Raw genomic sequence first — 23,100 nt, forward strand, 5'->3', positions numbered from 1 at the left:
TTCTGTTGTCCTACAAAGGATGTACGATTGATTATGCTTTTACAGAGTAACTGCTTATTAAATATCCATACAGGATATTCAGGAAGTCCGAGACATTTACGTAAAGACACTGTGGAATTGCACTGAGACGTTTTTTGAAAGAGTTGGATGTACACAGGAGAGAGGAATTGTAGAGGCCATCATGGCCATACCAATATAGATAGTGTGTATCAGAGGCAATTTTGAATACATGAAGATTATTTTTGAATGACTCTGTATGATCACAGTGTTGCCAGAAATATTTGTGCAAAGTATAACCTTTGTCAGTATAACGTGAGTTTCACTTTTAATTAAAGTTTGTATATTTTCCAGACTCATCAACGAGGAAGGAAAGAGCAATCACACAACTAGCAAGAGCCAGCATATACAGCACACCAGGTTAGAAATTAGTGGTGGCAAAGATAATTAACATATAATGTCAATGCACTGAAGTGTTGTCACAAGATAATGGTCTCCTGCTGCTATATAAATGTTGAAGAGAAGCCCATTTTTCAAAAACAAATGTCAAAGTTGAGACGGGGATTTTCAGCCCATAAAATAATAACCTTTAAGTAACGTTCTATTGCAATAATTTATTTCTGATACATTATACCTTGCTCTAAAAAAATGCCAGAAAAATGTAATTGTTTTGTAATAGGGAAGCTATAATTGTGTCTTAACAGTTATTTGTTATCACATTCTATGTTATATTCAACTTGATCAGAATCTGACTGAATTTTTAACAATTTAGAAATGTTTATTTTAGTGTATTTTCCAGTACAACTAGTTATCATCTTATTTATTATACAGGTACCTTGCAAAAACTCTACTTAAAAATAATGATTAGCATTTGAGAGTCTAAATGGCAGATTATGCCCTTTATTATCAATAAGGGCATAATAAACACTATTGATAATGTTTTTAAATTCATTGTTACATTTTTATCTACCTTCAATTGAACATTATAGTTTAATATGCTTATTTTAATTGACTTACATTTTTTCCTAAGGAATATATCTTTCCACCAGATGATGGGAGGTAATATCACAAACTCAGATGACAACTAAGTAATCACAGATGGATTATTACATGACTCATAAATTAATATTGGAGGCTATTGCCAAAGTTAGAGACCTTTGTGTACCTTATTTTAGCTGAATTGACTTGGTTAAAATAATTTTGTGCCAGTATCAATCTTTTGTTTCCCAGCTGAAAACCCTCTTTCATTTCCTGCTGTGCAATAATGGAAATAATAATGTAGCCATATAAACAGTTCTTCTTTGCCAGTTGGCACTAGGCTAAGCTTTGTTAGTGTTGAGTGCGGGAGAGACCCAATAGGAGGAAGGGTCTTGTCTTCTTGGTTTCAAGGCACTCCTCTTGGTAAACTCCTGCAGTGCACAGCAGCCAATAGCACTTCCCCTTGAATATGTTCCCCAGAAGGCAGCATCCCAGGTCATCATCCTTGCCGGAGGATTACCAGTAAGTTCCACAGCAGAGGAACTCAGTGAACATTTCTGCCATCCTATGGGCCACCGCCATACCCTCTTGAACAAGATTAGAGTCTCAGCCTTAGGATGAAGGTTCTCCCATATTGTTCCTTCCTTGGGTCCCCTGTCTCAGCCTAAATGATAGGAGCTCCTCACTATGTCTGCTCTTCTTGTATTCTTCAGAGTTCATTTCCCATTAGCAGGTAATCTGTTATAATTAATAATTTTTTATATTAAACCTTCCCTGTTGAAATTACTGTGTGGTTTCTGTCTCTTGATTGGACCCTGACTAGTACAATTTTCACTTTCATCCCATCAGTTTCTTTATACTTACCAGAATGTAGTGAGTTCTTCACATATTTTCTTATTGAGGTGAAATTTACTTAATATAAAATTAACCATTTAAAGTATGTAATTCAGTGCATTTAATACATTCACAATGTTATTCAAACACCACCTACCTCTATCTAGTTTCAAATCATTTCTGTCACCCCCCAAAAGAAAATCCCATACTCATTAAGTGGTCACTCCCCATCTCCCTTTTGCTTCAGCCTCTAGCAATCACCTATCTGCTTTCTGTCTTTATAGGTTTACCTATTCTAATTATTTCATATAAATGGAACCACATAATATGTGATCTTTTGTGCCTTGCTTCATTCTCATAATGTCTTCAAGCTCCATCCACACTGTAGCATGTATCAGTACTTCATTCCTTTCTAAGCTGAGTAACATTCCATTCTATGAATATACCACATTTGCTTATCTATTCATGCAGTGAAAGACATTTGGGTTATTTGTATCTTTTAGCTATTGTGAATAGTGCAGCTATGAATATTCATGTACAAGTATTGGTATGAGTACTCGTTTTCAGTTCTTTCGGGTATACGCTTAGGAGAGAAAATTCTGGGCCTTACGGTAATTCTCTGTTTAACTCTTTGAGGAACCACCAAACTTGTCCACAGTGGCTGCATTACATCCCCACCAGCAATGTACGAGAGTTCAAGTTTTTCCACATTCTTGTCATCTGCTGTTTTCCTTTTTTTATTATAGCCATCCTAGTGGGTGTGCTGCAATATCTCATGGTGGTTCTAATTCGCATTTTCCTAATGAAAAATGATGTTGAGCATCTTGTGTGCTTGTTGGCCACTTGTATATCTGCTCTGGAGAAATATCTCTTCGAGTCTTTTGCCCATTTTTAAGTTGGTGCCCATTTTTAAGTTGTTGATTTGGAAGTGTTCTTTATATATTCTGAATAACAGACCTTTATCAGATACATGATTTACAAATATTTTCTCCCATTGTGTAGGTTGTCTGTTTGCTTTTTTGATAATGTCTTTTGATGCACAAAAGTTTTGCATTTTTGTGTAGTCTAATTTATCTACTTTTCCTTGTGTTCTTTGTATTTAGGTGTTATATTGAAGAATCCATTGAAAAATCCAATGTCATGAATATTTCTTCCTATGTTTTCTTGTGAAGTTTTAGAATTTTAGCCCTTATATTTAGGTCATTGATCTATTGTGAGTTAATTTTTGTATACAGTGGAAGGCAAGCATCAACTTCATTCTTTTGCATGTGGATATCCAGTTGTGCCAGCACCATTTGTTGAAGAGACTATTATTTGCCCCATTGAATGATTTGGCACCCTTGTTTAAAATCAATTGGACTCATACATATGGGTTTACTTCTCAACTTTCATTGTATTCCTTCTGTCTATATATCTATTCTTCTGTTGGTGTTCACTGCTTTTATTAACCATAGCTTTGTACTAAGTTTTAAAACCAGAAAATGTGATTCCTCCAGGTTTTTTCTTCTTTTTCACTATTGTTTTGGTTTTTCAGGGCTCCTTGCAGTTCCATACGAATTTGAGAATTGGTATTTCAAAATTCTGCAAAAAACATATTATAATTTTGATAGGGATTGCATTGAATCTGTAGACCATTTAGGGTAATATTACGATCTTCACAATATGGTCTTCCAGTCCATGAACAAAGGATATCTTTCCATTTATTTAGGTCTTCTTTAATTTCTTTAGCAAGATTTTGTAATTTTTAGTGTATAAGTTTTTAACGATATTAGTTAACTTTATTTGTAGATGTTTTATTCTTTGGGTAATATCGTAAATGGAATCATTTTCTTAATTTCCTTTCAGATTGTTAATTGCTCTTGTATATAAACACAACTATTGTTTTATACATTTATCTTTCAAATCATATATTTTTTTAAAAAAGGTATTACAAACCAAAAATACAATAATATCTGCTTTATATTTACTTATGTAGTTATCTTTACCGGAGTTCTTTATTTCTGTGTGTGCCTTCAAGTTACTATCTAATATCTTTTCATTTCAACATAAAGGACTCCCCTTAACATTTCTTGTAGGGCCAGTCTACAGCTTTTGTTTCTTTATGAATATCTTAATTTCTTTTATTTTTGAAGGATAGTTTTACCAGATATAAGATTCCTGGTTGACAGCTTTTTTTCTTTCAGCACCTTAAATATGTCACCCCACTGTCTTCTGGCTTATATGAAATTTCATGGGAAATCAGTTATTAATCTTATTGAAGATCACTTGCAGGTGATGACTCACTTCTTTCTTGCTACTTTCAAGATTCTCTCCTTGTCTTTGGCTTTTGACAGTTTGATTATAATGCATCTCGGTGTGAATCTCTTTGAGTTTATCCTACTAGGAGTTTGCTGAACCACTTGGATTTGTAGATTCGCAAATTTCATCATCAGATTTGTAGGGTTTTCAGCCATTATTTCTTCATATATTCTTTGTTCCTCTTTATCTTGCTCTTCTCCTTCTAGAGCTGCCATAATGTTATGTTAGTACACTATACTATCTTAGTATTCCTTAGGCTCTATTCATTTCTCTTCATTTTTATTTCCCCTCTACTCCTCAGAGTGGATAATTTCAATGTTGTATTTTTGAGTTTATTGATTCTATTTTCTACCTACTCAAATATACTGTTTATCCCCACTCATGAATCTTTCATTTTAGCTATTGTGGTTTTTTCACCTTCAGAATTTCTATGTGGCTCCTTTTTACAATTTCTATGTCCTTATTGATATTCTTTATTTCATGAGACATCCATTCCTGGTTTCATTTAGCTCTTTGTCCATGGTTTCTTTTAGCTCTTTGAGAATATTTAAGACAGTTTATTTAAAGTATTGTCTACTAAGTCCAATGTCTGGGCTTCCTCAGTGGTTGTTTCTGTCCATTTATTTATTTCTTCCTGTGAATGGGCCATACCTTCTTGTTTCTTTGTATGTCTTGTAGTTTTTTGTTGAAAACTTGACATTTTGAGTAATATAATGTGGGAACTCTGGAAATTGAAGTCTGCTTCCTCCTCAAGGTTTGCTGTTGTTGCTTTTGGAGAGTTGCAGTTTTCCACTTGTTTAGTGATTTCTCCAAACTATTTTAGCAAAAATTGTTTTCCTTGTTGTGTGCAGTCACTAAACTCTGTTCCGTTATCTCAGCATTCAGCCAGTGACCTGACAGAGACTTCCTTAAATGCTGAAATTTAGCAGCCTTATTCCTCATTAAGCACTTCCCTGTCTGCTTTAAGTTTTTCATTAGATTCGAGAGTTCTGAAATCTTTATGATGTCAGTTTTTGCCAGCTTAATGGTTGTTTCAGTGAAGCAAGCTCCCTACTCTGCCATTTTCCATGTTGTCACTCTTGAAGTGTATTTTTTAAATGTTTTGTACAAAAGAGGGGAACAAATTGTTAAGACAGAATTCATGAAGTAAAAATGGAAATAATTATCTTATTTGTATTCATAACTTACTTATGAACATATTTCCTATAGGATCTAGATGATTGACAAGTTTTGCTAACTTTTGAATCTTATAATGTAATCGACTTATTTTCCATGCATACTCTTTTAATACCGGCCATTATGTTTTCTGAAAATCTATTCAGTAGTATTTCAAAGTAGTAAAATTTCTTAAGCAGATGTCTTTTAAAGAAATCTTGTGTATTCTAGCACATTTAATTGGAATTCAAGGAAATAGTATTACATAAACATTCAAGAAAAATTCAATTATATAGACATTGCAAGGAAATTTTAAAGGGATTTACCATTTTATTTTAATATAATTATAAATGCAAGCTTTTATCTAGTTAGATCAAGACTGAATATCTTAAAATTTTTAGGCTATACGTGATTGTAAATATCTACGGCCTGTCCTTAAAAATCATAGGGCTCCCCAGAGGATGTGAGAAACCCACATGAGGAATAGTGGTATCACACTACACAGACTAGCATACCAGATAATTCTTTTTCCTCTATATTAATTTCATTTTAAATGAGAAATAAGCCTAAGAAGAGAACTTATTTTGTGTTAAATTTTTAAAATATTAATTCTATTTTTGTTTATAGTGCTATTCAAATATTAACTAGAAAATTGCACATATATAGCAAATAAAATTTTGTCCATTTACCAACACTCACATTACAAAAAAAAAAATGAGAGACATGTTGTCCATCTTTGAATTTGATTACCCACAACAAAATAAAAATACAATGCAAAACTAATTATATTCTTGTTTAAAATGAAAACATTCAGAATAGGTGTGTTTCTTCAGTTCGGTGGCTCTGCACAACTGATTTCTGATGCTCTTCCAGGATTCAGCTAATGGAAAATAAGCCATTTGTATTTGTTCTCAAAATGCTGTTTGTTCCTTTCCTCCAAGGATGCAAGCAAACAAATTAACTCAAGGACACAATCTGGGCTCACCCATTTGTATGCTCATATATATGAATAAAAAATCAATTAAACAAAAAAGAACAGATTTACCAAAGCAGAATTGAACTGATGCATGCCAGGGCTTTACAAAGTCCTTAAGCAAAACAAGAAGCCAGAATTAAAGAAAATATCCCTGTCAGCCTGGGGGGGGGGGGGGGGGGGGTAGAGTTAAACAGGAAGTCCAAAATTAAAGTGGTGGCAAAATGAATCTAATAAAAATGATTAGGAAGGTATGTGTGGAATGGAGGATTGAGCTCATAAAGCAGGAGCAGGGTATAAAATCAATCGATTCAATTAACTGACACAAATTTTAAAGTCTCTTTTTTCTTATCTCAGTATTTTTCAACCCTGGCCATGAATTCAAAGCCACCTGCAGCACTTTGTAAAAATGCAGGCTTCTGGGATCTCCCCTTGGAGATTCTGATTCATGGGTCTGTGGTATGATCCAGGCATGAATATTTTAGAAAGCTCTGTGGGCAACTCTGGTGAATGTCCAAGGGTGCAACCTACTAATTCATCTGTTTGAATGTTTAATGCATATATATATATAACTATATTTTCATATATCTGTACTCATTTTTTAGGCAAATTTCTAATCTCTACTCTTTTTGGGACTCCTCAATGGTAACAGATGCAAGAATTTAAATAAATTTATTTCACAGGCTACTTAAATTTTTATTTAATGATCAAATAAAAAGTTGACAACTGGGAGATATTTTATAGCCCTAGAGAACAGAAAATGCATCTCTTCAAGCCCTAAAATTCCTTAACGGCTCAAGGTAAACTACCAATTTTGCCTGCCCCAACCTCAGAGTCTTTGCCTAGAAAGTCAAATAAAACTTGATGTGCATCTAATTCATTTCCTGTTATTTCTAACATGGAAGCAAAAAATGTCTGGTCCATCCTTTCTCACAGCCTGCTCTGTACATACAATGTTATTACAAGCACCAGGACCTTCACTCCTCTTGATAACAAATAAGAGTATAAATATGACAAAACTGAGTTTTGACTTTGGTAACACCTTGAGTATAGCCACTCTGGGGATGAAAGGGCAACCTTAATTCTGGAAAGCTTGGAAGGGCATCAAGGCAATGGTGAAGTAACAGCCACTGTCTCTGAGTAGACTATTACAGGCTTTCTTCACCCAAGAAGAGATGATTTCCAAAGAAAGTTTACAAGCATCTATTACTCTTAGAAGACTGAACTATTGTTCATGCAGTGGGAACTTCACAGGTTTTAGAGTCTGAATAAACTACATTTATATTCCAGCGCCAGTACTTCCTAGCTGGGCAACTTTGGGCAAAGGGCAAGTTGCATAACCTCTCTGTGCCTCTATTTCACAAGATGCATCTGTTTTCTGCACTGGCCAAGTAGGTGAATGGGGCAGGTGGTAGGAATCACCACTCCCACATCTTTCAAATTCTCAATGGTGGCTCTAAGTTCTGCAGTCCCTCCAGAAATGACATAATGCTTTTGGCTTACTATTTTTCTCAGACAGAAGCAGTTCTACTGGCTTCCACTTGGCCTTTCTTACCACAATAGGCTTTATTCCACAGGTCAGACAAATAATATGGGGATTCTACCCGTTGCTGAGTACAGCTATCCCAATTATGCATTCCAGAACTGGAATGGGTTAATTGACTTGCTGTGAGACAGACCTGAGCTAAAATTCCATTGATCACCTGACCCTATCTGACCATAAGCCCCTACTCTGACTGGTAGAACACAATAACATTTTGTATCTCCTGGAATTGGGGTCATGTGTTCACTAATCTCTAAAAAGTCTGATTATTTCCTTTTCCCCAGGGCACAGTCACCCAGTAAAAGACTATAGGTTCCTATGGGAAGGCTGGGAGAAAGTAACAGAATAAATTTTTGGCAATTAGTGAGGTCCTTCCTCAAGAGTACCCAGCCTTCCCTTCATTCGAAGAGTCTGGGTCTATAAACTCACTCAAGTCTGGGAATTAACTGAGGGGCCATAACTCTGTTTTGGTGATTCGTGTTAATTTTGTTTACTCAGCCTTGAACTCTTCCACTTATACAGGTTGATTCAGAATTTAGTATTGTTCGTCTTCCTCTTTAGTAGAGACATCATGATCTACTAGCCAACATGATAGGTCTCTATGAGACTATTAGGATTAGTGATTGGACTCTGCTCTTCTTTACAATAACTATGTTCACCTTGTCTTTGATGATTAAGTGCCATCATTTGGCCTCTGCCACTCCAGAATCCAATTACCTCCATTGCATTTAGAGATTCCTGTTCAGTAGCAGCAGTTTCCACTCTACGTTCTGACCTTCTCTCCAGAGAAGAATGAGCATAGAGCTCTTCAAGGATGCTGAGGCTCTCCTCCCAAATTTATTTCTCACAGTAATAGTGAAAGGTGTGTTCTCCCACCTCTCTGGTGTTTGAGCAAGTCTTACCTAACAAATCTGCTCTAATATTTCAATCTCCCTAAATTTTTGGATACCTTCCTCTACAGTGTAACAAGGCAGTTTGGCATTTCAATCTCATTTACTATATGCCATATTTTGGTCCATATTTCAACCAATCAAATAAACAAACTGTGAGAGGCCTTTCTAACCTTTTAAACATTAAATCCAGAATCACTTCTTTGTGCGTCCATACCAATAAATATGGCCTGATCTAACTTTATTTTGCTTCCAACCTCATCCCACACCTTTAGTATTCATTTCTGCACACATTCTCCAGATTTGTCCATATAAATTGGAAAAATCATACAGTTCTTTTGTGCATCTCCTTGTGGGTCACACTTTGCACTTCACACTTTGGGCTCTGCTGGGACTTGCAGGTAGTTACAGTTCTACAAGCAAAGGCATAGTGGGGGTGGATCCAGAGGAGAATCAGTGGTGTCTCATAAGGCAACTACATCAGGGGAAGTCATTACAGGTTCTTCAGGCAAAGGAGAGTAGACATCCCCAGACGGGTGGAAGGGCTGCTTCTACTGGAAAAGAAGACTCAGAAAAATTTTAAGACTCAATGTTTGGAGCTTCTTTGAGATCTTTCTATATATCCTCATTCCAATTATCAAGATTCCACTCCTTCCTCATCAATATTTTCACTTTAATAAAGAACACTTCCAAGATTGGGAATTCTATTTATGTTGTAATCCAGCCACTCATGAGATGAAACTCCATGTTTGGTTTTCAGAAATCTCAACCCTGTGACTATAGGAGTTAAAGGTTTCTTTCAGAGCAGAGACAGAAACTTTCAGATCATTTAGATGGAACTGACTTGGGAATTTAAAACTCTGAGCTCATCCTTTTCCTTTCTCACTTTCCCCAGTGCAGCTAGGAACAATCATTCAATCTCATTATACTCCTTAGTTTGACTAAAACGTTCTAAGTTATCAAGTGCAAGGTCACCCAGAACCTTGCCTTTTGTAAGTATTTTATTTGGAGCACCCAATGGCAATATTTTGCATTTCTCTATAGCCGCATCATGCCATGGGCTGCAACATTCTCTTTACTGCTCAAAACAGAATCATTAAGGCCTTTAAATTTGATGAGACTAGAGAACCAATTCCAGAAAACCCAGAACTGATTTTAAAAACTCATCCTAAAATTCTCTTCTTCTAGAATAACTCTTGGTACCAAAATCTATATTAGTCATGATTCTAAGAGGGAAATAGTACCAATAGTATAGATAGATGTAGATAGACACAGAGATAGATAGATAGATAGATAGATAGATAGATAGATAGATAGATAGATAGATAAAGAATAGAAGAGAGAAAGAGATTTATTTCAAGGGATTAGGTTACACAATTGTGGGGGCTAGCAAGTCTCAAATCTGTAAAGACGGATGGCAGCCTGGAAACTTCTTGGGCAGGAGCTGAAGTTGTGGTCCCTTGGTGAAATTCCTCTCTCCTCAGGGAAACCTGCATTTTGCTCTTAAGGCTTTTCAACTGATTGGATGAGGCAACACCAGACTATAGAGGATAATCTCCTGTACTTAATGTCAACTGACTGTAGATGTTAACATCTACAATAAGACCTTCACAGCAACACTAGATTAGTGTTTAATTAAATAACTGGGTACTACAGCCTAGACAAATTGACATGTAAAACTAACCACTGCAGACCTCCCTATATGGAAATGATAATAGCAACTTCTGGTAAACCATAAATCAACCTGAATGTCTTTGTGAGGCCTATGTCTTCCTTATTATGTAATATTATGTAATTCTTTGCATATAATTATCATTCTGTTTAAATTATCTTTTATGTTACCTCTAATCTATGATTAATATTTACATCTCTTTTCCCACAGTCATATTTTATGAAAATCACTACTGGTTGGTCATTTTATTCCAAAACAAACACCTCAAGACAATGGCATCAGTAAGTACACTGATATTTCAATATGAGGATAGACACAAAGTGATATTAATTACTGTCACCTCCTAAAATTTCCTATAGGTTACAGCCACCTTCCATGAAATTCTGATGTAGAAGTATAGGAAAATATGCTTCTAAAAGCTCATAGGTGTTTTAAGCTTCATCCTAAATGGAGAGTATGCTCCATCTCTTTTGTAATAATTTGTGCCATGCTCAAACTTATCCTGATTATTTTGAGCTCCTTACCTAATATTTTAAGAGGAAGAATCCTACCCCTTCTATATAGTAGTCCTCCAACTATAAAATCCAGTAATAATTTCATTTAGGATAAACCTCTATTCAAACAGAGCATGGTCTTTCAATTTCAACAAACATTTATTGAAAAATGGTTAAAACTGTGACTGCAGAATTATAGTTTTTTTTTTTAGGAAGATTAGCCCTGAGCTAACATCTGCCACCAATCCTCCTCTTTTTTGCTGAGGAAGACGGGCCCTGAGTGCCCATCTTCCTCTACTTTATATGTGGGATGCCTGCCACAGCATGGCTTGACAAGTGGTACGTAGGTCTGCACCCGGGATCCAAACCAGCGAACCCTGGGCCACCAAAGCAGCACGCGAGAACTTAACTGCTGTGCCACCGGGCCGGCCCCTGCAGAATTATACTTTTTGACACCTGCAGTATGCAAAGATTCTGAGACATTACCTGGCATAAAAAGGATTCATAATTAATTATTCAATTTTTTAATATAACAACTTTATGAGATATAATTCACATGCCATAATATTCACTCCTTAATTTTTAAAGAGTATAATTCAGTAGAGTTTTTTGGTATAGTCACAGAGTTGTGCAAACATCACCACTATATAACTTTAGAACATTTTTGTCACACCAAAAATAAACCCCATATCCATTAGCAACTGTTCCCCATTCCTTCATTTTCTCCTCTCACAAGACTCTTAGAGCCACTAATTCACTTTCTGCCTCTATGGATTTGTGTACTCTGGACATTTCATATATGTGGAACCACACAACATGTGGTCTTTTGTGACTGGCTTCTTTCACTTAGCACAATGTTACAGAGTTCATCCATGCTGTAGTATTTATCAACATTTCATTCATTTTATTGCCGAATATATTCCAGTATAAGGGTATACCACATTTGTTTATCCATTCATCAGCTGGTGGAGGTTACCAGTGTTTGGCTACTAGGAATAATGATGCTATAAATATTAGTGTACAATTTTATTGTGAGAACATATGCTTCCAATTCTTTTGGTAGACTCCTAGGAGTGGAATTTCTGGTCATACGGTAACCCTATGTTAAACGTTTTGAGAAACTTCCAAACTGTTTTCTAAAGCGGCTGCTCCATTTATATTCCTTGCTTATTTTGTTCACTGTTGTATCTCCAGCACTTAGAACATTGCCTCGAAGGTCTCAAAAATATATATTTATTGAATGAATGAATGAACAAATAGAGTGCTCGTACTTACTAACAAATTCTCACTACAACAAATTAGCACCAAGCACTTATTTAAAAGAAGAGGTTGTAAGAAGGCATTCCTAATCTCACTCTCTTTAGTTAAAGCAGAAAGGAATCTCAGTTATCCACAACTCAGGAGCACACCTCTCAAGGAACAGCCCCCACGAACATCATTTTTCTCAAGAATACAGGAATTGCACATTCAAAGTAACTGACAGAGATGTATCATGATTTATTCATAATTAAAACTTAGCAGATAAGCTAAGTTGGTTAGTAAATATGCCACTGAAACCAAGGTGATAAGTTTGAACCCCATAAAAGGTGGTTTTCTATTTGTTTATGCAGTGGCCACATACTGCATTCCTCTCCCTACGCAACTTAGCATTGCAAAAGAATAAAGTGACGGTAACTGCATGAGCAGAAAGCGATAGCTCTACTAGATGAGGGGCTTTCAGTCTGTTGACAGTTTCAAAGATGTATCTGTAATCACACAATATTCAGGTGTATAGATAAGAGTAATATTTACCCCATGTACTCTGGACACTTTTAAGTTAAAAACAATTCGGAAGTATGTTCTTATTTTAAATTCCTAGAAAATTCATCGTGTTCCCTCATTTGCTATTAACTCTGCTAAGAGTTATGCATTTGAATCCAAGGAAGCACAGACTCCTTAATTATCAGACATTGATTTGTTGCTGTATTCTGAACACCAGGCTTGCACTTGTTTCAATTTGAAACAATCAGTGAGCTGAAAGAATCCTAAACTCACTTAAATCTAAAGTAGAATTTGCTTTCTTAAGTAACGTCAATGATAACGAAATCGAAGCTCACATGGAAAAATAATTTTCATTTAATAGTCTCATGATGTTTCTTGCATGTAATTTAAATGAGATTAGGACATTTATCTAAATTTATTTCGATGTAGTATAATGAAATGCAGTTCAAAGCATTCAAGAAAGATATTCGTAGATATTCTTATGATCAAGATGAAGAAATGTGAGCCCTTCAAAGTTTAAGGGAAACCACGAGGCTGCCACCATTATTGAATCCTTGTAAAATACTAAGCATTGGGATCTCAGCTTTACATACATTATCTTATTTAATCTTCACATCATACATAAAGTGTTATAATCCTCAGTTTATAGAAAATGACCCTGAGGTTTTAGAAAGGCTATTGCTTAAGAATGCTCAGGGAGGAAGTGGCAGTGTTGCAACTTAAACCTAACATGTTTCCAGATGCGAAACTCTTAACTACTAAACTATAATACCTCGTTCCAAAACTTGTAAATTTAAAAGACGCATCTTTGTAAACTTTAGATTTATCTCAAACAATATTATTATTATATAAATAATTTTTTCATATTACAATAGTTATACCTGGTGGTTGTAGAAAATTTAGACAACACAAATGAGCCAAAAAATGAAATTAAAATAATCCAATTGTATCAGTGTTCAGTTGCAGAGGGCAGAATCCTTTCCACCAGTGTACACCAAAGGAGATTTTACTAAGCACTAAATGCCTTACATAATTATTGTAAAGGGTGAAGAGAGAGATTCTAGGTTGTGCTTTCAGAAGCAAATTCCCCAGCCGTTATCACTACTGATTCTTCAATGATTAGAAGTTAGGATTCAAAATCATGCCATCACTACCGATCCTAGGAAACTGCTCCACAATCTACTCTGTGCCTGCTCTACTACACAACAGCAAAACAGATGTCCCATGCACAGCTTCATGACAATCACATTACAAGTGACTCCACACTGGGACCCCTAATGATGCTGCAGTGAAAAATCAAATGCTTCTATGACTATGCTTGCCAGCAGAAATGGCAGGAGTAACAAAAGTATAGCTTCTGTCTCACTTGCACCCTCCAAATCTCCTGCAATGACATGGGGTTCATTGACGTTAGATTCAGAACCAACGTTGTAATGGAGTTTAAGAAATGGAATTTCTAACTCTCTAGTCTCTACAGTATAGGAAAGCATCTGCGAAGAGGTTGGAAGAGTGGTCGAGCACCAGCCGTCACAGCTACTAAGCCCAACATCTGACATAACCACTGTGAGCATTTGGTGCTTTTTCTTATGATTTATAAATCAATAAGTTTGTACCTACTTCTGTATAATCTGATTATTTTTTATTGAATAGCTGAGTGGTGTTCCATTTTATAGATATACCACAATTGATCTAATAAATCCCCCATTTTGTAAATGCAGATTGTTCTAACATTTTTAATATTACAAATGTTCCAATAAATATTTTTGTTGCTAAATCAATGAATATGTTTATGATATTTTGATATTTTCCTTAGGATAAACTGTTAGAAGTGAATTTCTAAGTAAAGTATGCAAAACCGTAATGCTGTTAAATCTTTAGAGAAATATAGTATCAATCTATTTTCTTACCAGCAGTGTACACAATTACCCAGTCTCCCCCCAAATCTGGCCTACACTGGGTCTTATTATTCTTTTAAAAGATTATCATATTGTTAAAATTTGAAGATACTTGACTATTAATAAGGTTATTTTTATATACTTGTCACGTGTTCATTTTTGAAAAGTTCATGCTTCCTACTTCATTATTAAAATTTGGCTTTTGTTATAATTAATTAGTAAGATCTTTTATTATTAAGATATTGTTATTGCCTTTTTTTGCATATATGCTATATTTTTCTCAGTTTAATTTTTATGGTGTCTTTCCAGTATATTTCCTTCTGTATGTTATGGTTTCAGTTTTTACAATTCAAAATTCTCTAAAAGGAATTTTCATTTTCTAATTAATTTTAAATGTTTAAGGCATTCAAAATTAAATGAACTCTATGTTGATAAATCAGCATTGATTTTAACATAACCGCTTCAGTGAGATATAATTTGCATACCATAATAGTCACTCTTTTAAAATGTATAATTCAATGGGTTTTACAGTTGTGCAAACATCATCACTATATAATTTTGGAACATTTTCATCACTCCACAATGAAACCTCATCTCTAAATAGCCACTCTCCATTCCCCAGTTCTCTCCACCCATCCAGACCCTGGAAGCCACTCATCTACTTTCTGCTTCTATGTCTTTGTGTTCTGGACATTTCATATAAATGAGATCACACAATATATATTCTTTGTGACTGGCTTCTTTCATTTAACACAATCTTTTCAGGGTTCATCCACATTGTAGCATATATCAATAATTTATTCCTTTTTATTGCCAAATAATATTCCATTGTATGAATACACCACATTTTGTTTATCCATTCATCAACTGATGGATATTACCAGTTTTTGGCTATTAGGAACACTGCTGCTATGAACACCAGTGTACAATTTTTTGTGTGAATAATATGTTTCTAAGTCTCTTGAGTGGATACCAAGTAGTGAATTAGTAGATACCTGCCAGGAAGTTCCAAACTGTTTTCCAAAGTGGCTGCACCATTATATTCCTACCAGAAATGTGTGAGAGTTCTAATTAGTCCACATTGTCTCCAACATGCTATGTTTGTCTTTTTAGTAATAACTGTCTTACTTAATTTGAAGTAGTATGTTATTGTGATTTTAATTTACATTTTACTAGTGACTAATGATGTTGAGCATCTTTTCCTATGTGTAGTGACCATTTGTGTGTCTTCTTTGGAGAAATATCTATTCAAATCCTTTGCCCACTTTTAAATTGTATTATCCATCTTTTTATTGTTGACTTGTAAGAGTTCTTTATATTTTCTGGATAAAAGTTCCTCATTATATATGTGTTTTGCGATATATTCTCCAAATGCGTGGGTTGCCTTTCCACTTTCTCGATGGTTTTGTTTGTGGTAAGAATTAATTTCCGGAATCTCAATTCAATTCCTCTAATCTCTATTTTTATCCTTATACCCGTACTTCATTGTCTGAATTACTGTAGAGCTCTGTAGTAACTTTGAAAATGGGAAGTTTGCGTCCTCCAACTTTCTTCCTTTTCAAAATCGTTCTGGTTATTCGGAGTATCTTACATTTCCATATGAATTTAGGATCATCCCATCAATTTCTGCAAAAAAAGCAGCAGTGATTTTTATATGGAATGCATTAAATCTGCAGATCAATTTTTTGACTCATGAACATGGGATACTTTTCATTTTTTAAGGTTTTTAAATTCTTTCAACAATGTTATGTAGTTTTCAGGGATCAAGTCATGTACTTCTTTTGTCAACTTTATTCTTAGGTATTTTATTCTTTTGATGCTATTATTAATGGAACTTTTTACTTAAATTTCATTTTGGATTGCTCATTACCAGTGTATAGCAACACAATCTTTTAAATATTGGTCTTCTATCCTGCAAACTTGCTGAACTTGTTTATTAGCTGTAATAGTTTTGACACGGATTCCTTAGAATTCTCTCTATATAAGACCATGTCCTTTGCAAACAGGCATAGTTTTTCTTCTTCCTTTCCAATCTGGATGCCTTTTATTTCATTTTCTTACCTAATTTCTCTGGCTAGAACCTCCAGTACAATGCTGAATAGAAATGGCAAGAGTGGGCTTCTTATCTTTTCCTGATCTTAGGAAAATTTTCAGTCTTTTCACCATCAAGTATGATGTTAGCTGGGGTTTTCCATAGATGCCCCTTATCAGGTTGAGGAAGTCCCCTCCCATTCCTAGTTTATTGAATATTTTTATCATGAAAGGATTTTGGATCTACTTGTTTTTAAAGACAAGATTTAGCAGCCAGTATTCAAGACAAATAAATAAAATATCGAATCAAATTACACTATTATGATTTTGATTTCAAAAATTGGCGTTATCTTGAAGTTCTCTGGTTTTCTTGGTAGCATGTGAATTGACTTTGAAGTCAATTCCAAAAGAAGCAATCCCAAAAATATTTTGAGTAAATGTAGCGTTATGGAAATCAGTGGTAATCCTATACAAACAACTATTTGCAAAAACGATAGACTCCTTATTTTACAGGCACATTCTATGTTCTAGCACTTACTCTTTAATGTTTGGAGCCAAAAATCTTACAAATGCTTCGGCAGAAAACTTCCTCAACAAATAAAAATTGAAATATTGTGAGAATAATAATCATTATCAGAAAGCTGTTTCTCATATTAAGTCAAAGTTGCCTTCCTGGAATTTACACCATTTATCCTGGTTGTGCTTTAAAGAGTAGACACAACAACTTTATCATCTCTTCTGATGGGAAAAGTGCACTTAATAATAGGAGAATTGGTTCTAGTCTGCCAAGTTAGAATTACTTTTTTCTAGGCTAGCTTTCTTCCAAGAATGGAACTTGGAATTAAAAAGCTGTTGAAACTTACATACTGTTTATTGTATCATATATAAATTCCATGAATATTTGTTCAATGAACCAATAAATTGTAATCATAATGATTTACAAAGCATTTGATCAATACATTCTCCCTACAGAACTTCCCAAAATAACCAGTAATGTTTAAATTTTTTGATGTTTAAAAACTGGCATAGTACATTCTAAGCTGATCAGTCCCAGATAAACTCTACTTATAAACTATTCCACAGTTTCATGTAGTCACTAAAATGCTAAATTGTTTCATTCCTACTCTATGCCCATCATTGTTCTCAGTTCTGGGGATACAGAAGGCGGAAAAGTCGGTGAGATCCAGCTCTCACAGAGTTTGTCCTCTAGCATGAGGAAGATAGATTGTAAACCCATAAACAAGCAACACAATTTCAGAGAGAGGCTAGTCCTATAAAGATAATAGAATATTCTAATATAACTTAGAACAACTGGAACCTCCTCAACTAGTGGAAATTAGAGTACACTGTCTAAAGAGGAATTTTAGGGAGGTTAATGATATGCTGGGAGAGGTAATTCATCATTTGTCTCTTGAGAAAGGTACATTGCTACTTTTTAAGGTTTTTGTGAGTTTCAGTTGCTTTACTTATGAATGAGATGTCAATTTGAGAAAAGTCTTGACAGGAGGAGTAATAAGGCTGAGTTATGACTGGTTTACATAGCGAATAATCCTAATCCAAAGAATGCTGATGATCATTCATATTTGCATAGTGTTTGATAGGTTTTTCAGCTCTTTCATATTCATTGCCTCTTTTGAGCCTCAGGACAATCTTTTGATGAAAGTGAAAAAACAATATTATTCTAATACTAAAAAAGGAAAACTAAGTTCAAAGAGTTTGAGGAAGTCATATATCACACAGCTGGAAAATGATGGAACTTAGACCAGAACTAAAGTTTTCTAGCTAATTTAACTAATGCCCTCAATCTTTCATCATTTTAGATTGGTATCTTGAATTGACCAGGTATGAATGTTGGGGTACTTACTTCTGGTGTAAATTCTTAGGAATACTCCTTGGTTTTAAAGAGGTGACATAGAACAGTGGCCCTCAGACGATGGTCCCTGTACCAGCAGCATTGTCACCTGGGAACTTGTTGGAAAGGCAAATTCTCAGACCTCACCTCAGACCTACTGAATCAGAACCTCTGGGAGTGGGGCCCCAGAGTTCGTGTTTTAACAAGCCCTCCAGCTGATCCTGACACCTGCTAAAGTTTGAGATCACTAATTTAAAAGATAAGTAATGACTGCCCCATATTCCTTGTTTTTTTATTAAAAATAAATATGATTAAACTTTAATTTTAACTTCATTTATACTCATACACATTATGTAGGTAAACATTTACAAAAATGTATAAATGTGATGCTATTATTCATGGTTTTTTATTGTAGTCTTTGAAAAGATGCACTCAAAATAGTGGTAAGAATTTAAAAGTGGTAATATCTATTTTTGTAAGCAGGGGATGAAAAGAAAGTTACATTCTTATATATTTCTGGTAGATATGTGAATTTATATACGATTTCATATAGCAGAATTCTCTTCCTTGGGACTCTAGATCATATAAATAAAATTCTCAGTATGTAAGTAAATATTACAAGGAGGTTTACTATAACACACACTATTCACTACTACAACATGTGCTACTGCACTACTGGGGGATCTGTAGTGGTGAATGACTAAAACAAAGTGAATTCCCATCAATAGCAAGATAGTTGAATAAATTATGGTATATCACGGCATCGAAAAATATATAGTCATTTAAAATGAGTAGTTAAAGTTATTCAGTTGAACTGGAGGGATTTTCATTAATTACAGTTGGGTAGGAACTGCACCTTTTTGGAAAACAGACAGTGACAGAACAACACCTATTTATATACACGTTTATCCATATGCTTAATTACATGAGAGAAAAGAAGACTATGACAAGATGCCTGCTCAGTTCTTAAATGGCATGACTATTAGAGGCAGGGATTGGTTGCTAACATGAACAGAGAAACAGATAGAGGCCAAACTTTGATCATTATATGCTTTTATCAATTACAGCTGCCTGGCTGAACAGCCCTGCAATCTCGTTCTGCCTACCCTATAAGCATCTCAGAAGAACACATGGGAAGCAGCAGCATGCTGCAATAGTTAAAAACCCAAATTCTCCAATCTTAAAGCCTTACTCCAGATCCAGGTTCTACTACCGATGGCTAAGTATGGCCTAAGAAAGGCTACTTCACCGCTCTCTGGCTCCATTTTCTCACCGGTAAAATGGGAAAATAATAGTACCTGTCTCACAAGTTTGTTGTGAGAATTAAGTGAGCTAACACATGTAAAAAGCTTAGGCCTATGCCTATCACTCTTCTAAATGACTTAATATATGCATTACTATAACAGTGAGCTTACAAAGTAGTTAGTTTTGTATAGCAAATACAAATTATCATTATTATTAAAACATATCTATAAAATATAACAGACCTTACACAAAGCAGGTGCTCAAAAGTTAGTGTCTGTGCCTGAGATACAAATGACCGTCTTCTTCCTTCTCAAAGGGCATATTCCATTACTATCACTTGCTCTTCTCCCAACTTCCCTGGAATAGAAGAGTTTATCATTTTCTACTATATCCTGGTGTTTCTAAAACAAGTAAAGTCTTTTATTGCTGATAACTAGAGGGGAAAAGATAGGGTTAACAAATGACATACCTTAAATTATTTATTCAGCAAATATTTATTGACTGACTGTTACCACTGGCACAGTGCCAGGCACCTGGAAAACAGCAGTGACAAAGAAAGCAAGCCTCTCTACCTACCAGAGTTTATATCAAATGAATTACTTGATTTAAATTATGGTATGTGCTATATGAAAGAGAAACAGTGATTGAAAAGAAAGCATAAAGTTGAAGAATTAAGAAAAGAACAAAGAAAATAAGCATAGGCCTGGTCAGTATTCACAGTATTCGATGTCTCTAAAGGGAGTGACACAATGAGACTGCCTTTTTAAACATTTAAACATGACGGATGGAAGACGTGCATGTGTTGCTGCCTCTCCTGAAATGACACCGAAATGACAATAGAGCAATAAAAAGCTATAAATCGAAGAGGACGAAAGGAACAGGAGAGGACACAGAAGATGTCAAAGGGACAAAAAATATCAATAGGTTTATGAGATGGAAGCAGGTGATGCAGCGGTAACTGCCTTGCTGAGCAAAGGGAACTTAACCTCCAGAGGCCGACAGCAATGAGAAGCGAGTGCTTCACCTCACAGAGCCACACAAAACAAAACAGAAATGCAAGTACCTTGTACTGATTCTGCAGAAGATGGGGGTAGAGTGAAAGGCTAAAAACGGCAAAGTTGGGAGTTAGTGTAATTCTTAAAGTATGTTGGGGCTCAAGTCTCCACCCACAAACTCTTGTGGTTAGGTTATTACCCTTCCTCAAACTTGCAAACCAAAGAGTTTTTCCCTGGAAATATTAAACTAGAAGGGCTCCAGACCGAAACACCAGAACTACAAGAGGTCAGAATGAGGCCCCAGATTGAAACAGGAGGGTTAAGTAAAAGCAGGCAGACTTTCATTATTTCTCCACGTCCCTGATGAAAGATTAGATAGTCCCTTCTGATATTTGGAGGTGCTCCAATTCAAAATACTCGGAATCACCCTTCCCAGAAGCTGCTGGTTATACGCCTTACTAACTCAGTTGGGGCTTCAAGTCCATATTGAGTGCTCTTAAATATGAATGAAGAGCATTTCTGTTTAGTCATTTACGTCAGCAGACACCTGAGAAAATCCTACAACATGAGGAACAACAACTAAACAATAAAAATAGGACATAATTAATATGGTCAGAGAAATAAGCACTGTGTATCCATGAAATAAGAAACAAAAACAGTAAACAAAAAAGTATGCACATCTTAAAACTATAATAGCTAATATTGTAGTAATTTAACAGAAGGCTCAGAAGAGAAAGTCAAAGGAATCTCCAAAAAATTTGAGGACAAGGAGTTGGGAGTGGTAGAGACGGAAAACAGAAGAAAACCAAAAATTGGAGAGTCAATCCTAGTGGTCAAAAATCCAACATAATGGAGTCCCAGAGAGGGACTCCATGGAAAAATGGAAGGCAGAGAATTATTGAAGGAATAAATCAATAGAATTTCTCAAAATTGATAGACTCAAAACTGAGTCTCTGTTTGAAATGCTGAGTATCTGTCAGGATGAATGACCAAAGTGAACACAATGGAAAAAGAGAAGACACCAAACCTTCCAGAGTGATGAATCAAGTTGATTAAAAGGATCTGGAGTCAGAATAGAACTGGACTTCTCAATAGCAATACCCATCCTTCCGACCCAGAAGTCTGGTCATCATCATCCCCATTGGGAGTGAGTGGTGACGCCATTGTCCGAATGAAGGAACACAGGAGCAGGCCCAAGGCTGTACAAGAAGTTAGAATTGAGCTCTTAGGAATCTGAGCTACCTGTAGAACACAGAAAAGGAAGGTAGGAAAGCTTTAAGCAAGTTAAAATTTATTATTTGTCTCTGATCTTCATTCAGATTGACCTCAGCTGTTCTGAGATTTCCTCATTTACCCATCCTCTTAGCTCCTCTCTTGGGGGTCAAGTAATATTTGAAATTGTAGTCTCAGGAATCATTCCCAAATTCCACTTACCTCAGGGGGATCTCTGCCTAAAAAGATAACTCTCTCCCCTCCAGATTTTGAAAGAGGAATGGGAAAGGGAAAGGAAAGACGTGGAAGAGGGTTGAGCAAACAGGAAAAGCAGAGTGTAGAAGGTTCCAAACAACCACTCAAGAGGCTGGCTTAGCTCACACAAGAACTGTCATGCTCTTCACCTCCAAACCAGTTCCTCCTCTACTCAATGCAGAGGTCATCAGAAGGAAGCTGTGACAGAGACCCTTACAGCCTGTATTTTTTGACTATCAATGCCTCCTATAGCACTTCACACAGCAAATGGTGCTCAGTAAATTTCAGTCTAACCTGCTCTCCCCTCCTTTACGGTTTCAGCAACTCCTTCAGAGCATGGGTGGGGGAGTATATGCAAATCTGTATTGTGTGGTTTACTTGTTAGGCTCCTGTTAGTTGAAATAGTTGGAAAAAAATTTTTTAAACATTGTGAATTAAAATTCTTGTCATTTTATCCTTCAGCATTGAAAACAAAAGTGACCCTGAATGCAGTTTCTACTTTCCCCAAGACTCTTACTGGAGCTGTTAATAAGTGACAAGAAAAACTGGTTTGATTCACCTGCTAATGAGCTATGAGATGGTCTAAAGAACAAAGAAAAAAAAATCAAAACCTTATGGTATTAATTTTAGATGAAAGCAAAAATACTTCAGACAAATGAATTCAGAAAAATGAATATCCAAGTGAAATTAACTCTGCTTGTTGTGGAAACACAGCAGTAAGAGGGCCAGCAAGGAGCCAGGAACAGCGTAAACAAACACCAGGAAAATTATTTTCAGAATTTGTTTACTTAATATTTAACACTGAACTCAAACCTAAGAGGGTCATTAGAGAGATGTTCTGCATTACTCCACTTAAGCAGTTAGAGTCGGTAAGTAGCATAAAGATACATTACTCATTTGGTCCTCCCAAACAACAGTTTGTTCCTACAGCAAATATGAAAGCACAGCATTGCATTGCAGGTTGTTTGATATGGGTCTGTCTGTCTAGATGGTGGAGGACTCCAGGGCAAGGACAATTGA

The sequence above is a fragment of the Equus quagga genome, chromosome 1 (genome assembly GCF_021613505.1).
Source record: "Equus quagga isolate Etosha38 chromosome 1, UCLA_HA_Equagga_1.0, whole genome shotgun sequence".
NCBI classification, from domain to species: Eukaryota; Metazoa; Chordata; class Mammalia; order Perissodactyla; family Equidae; genus Equus; species Equus quagga.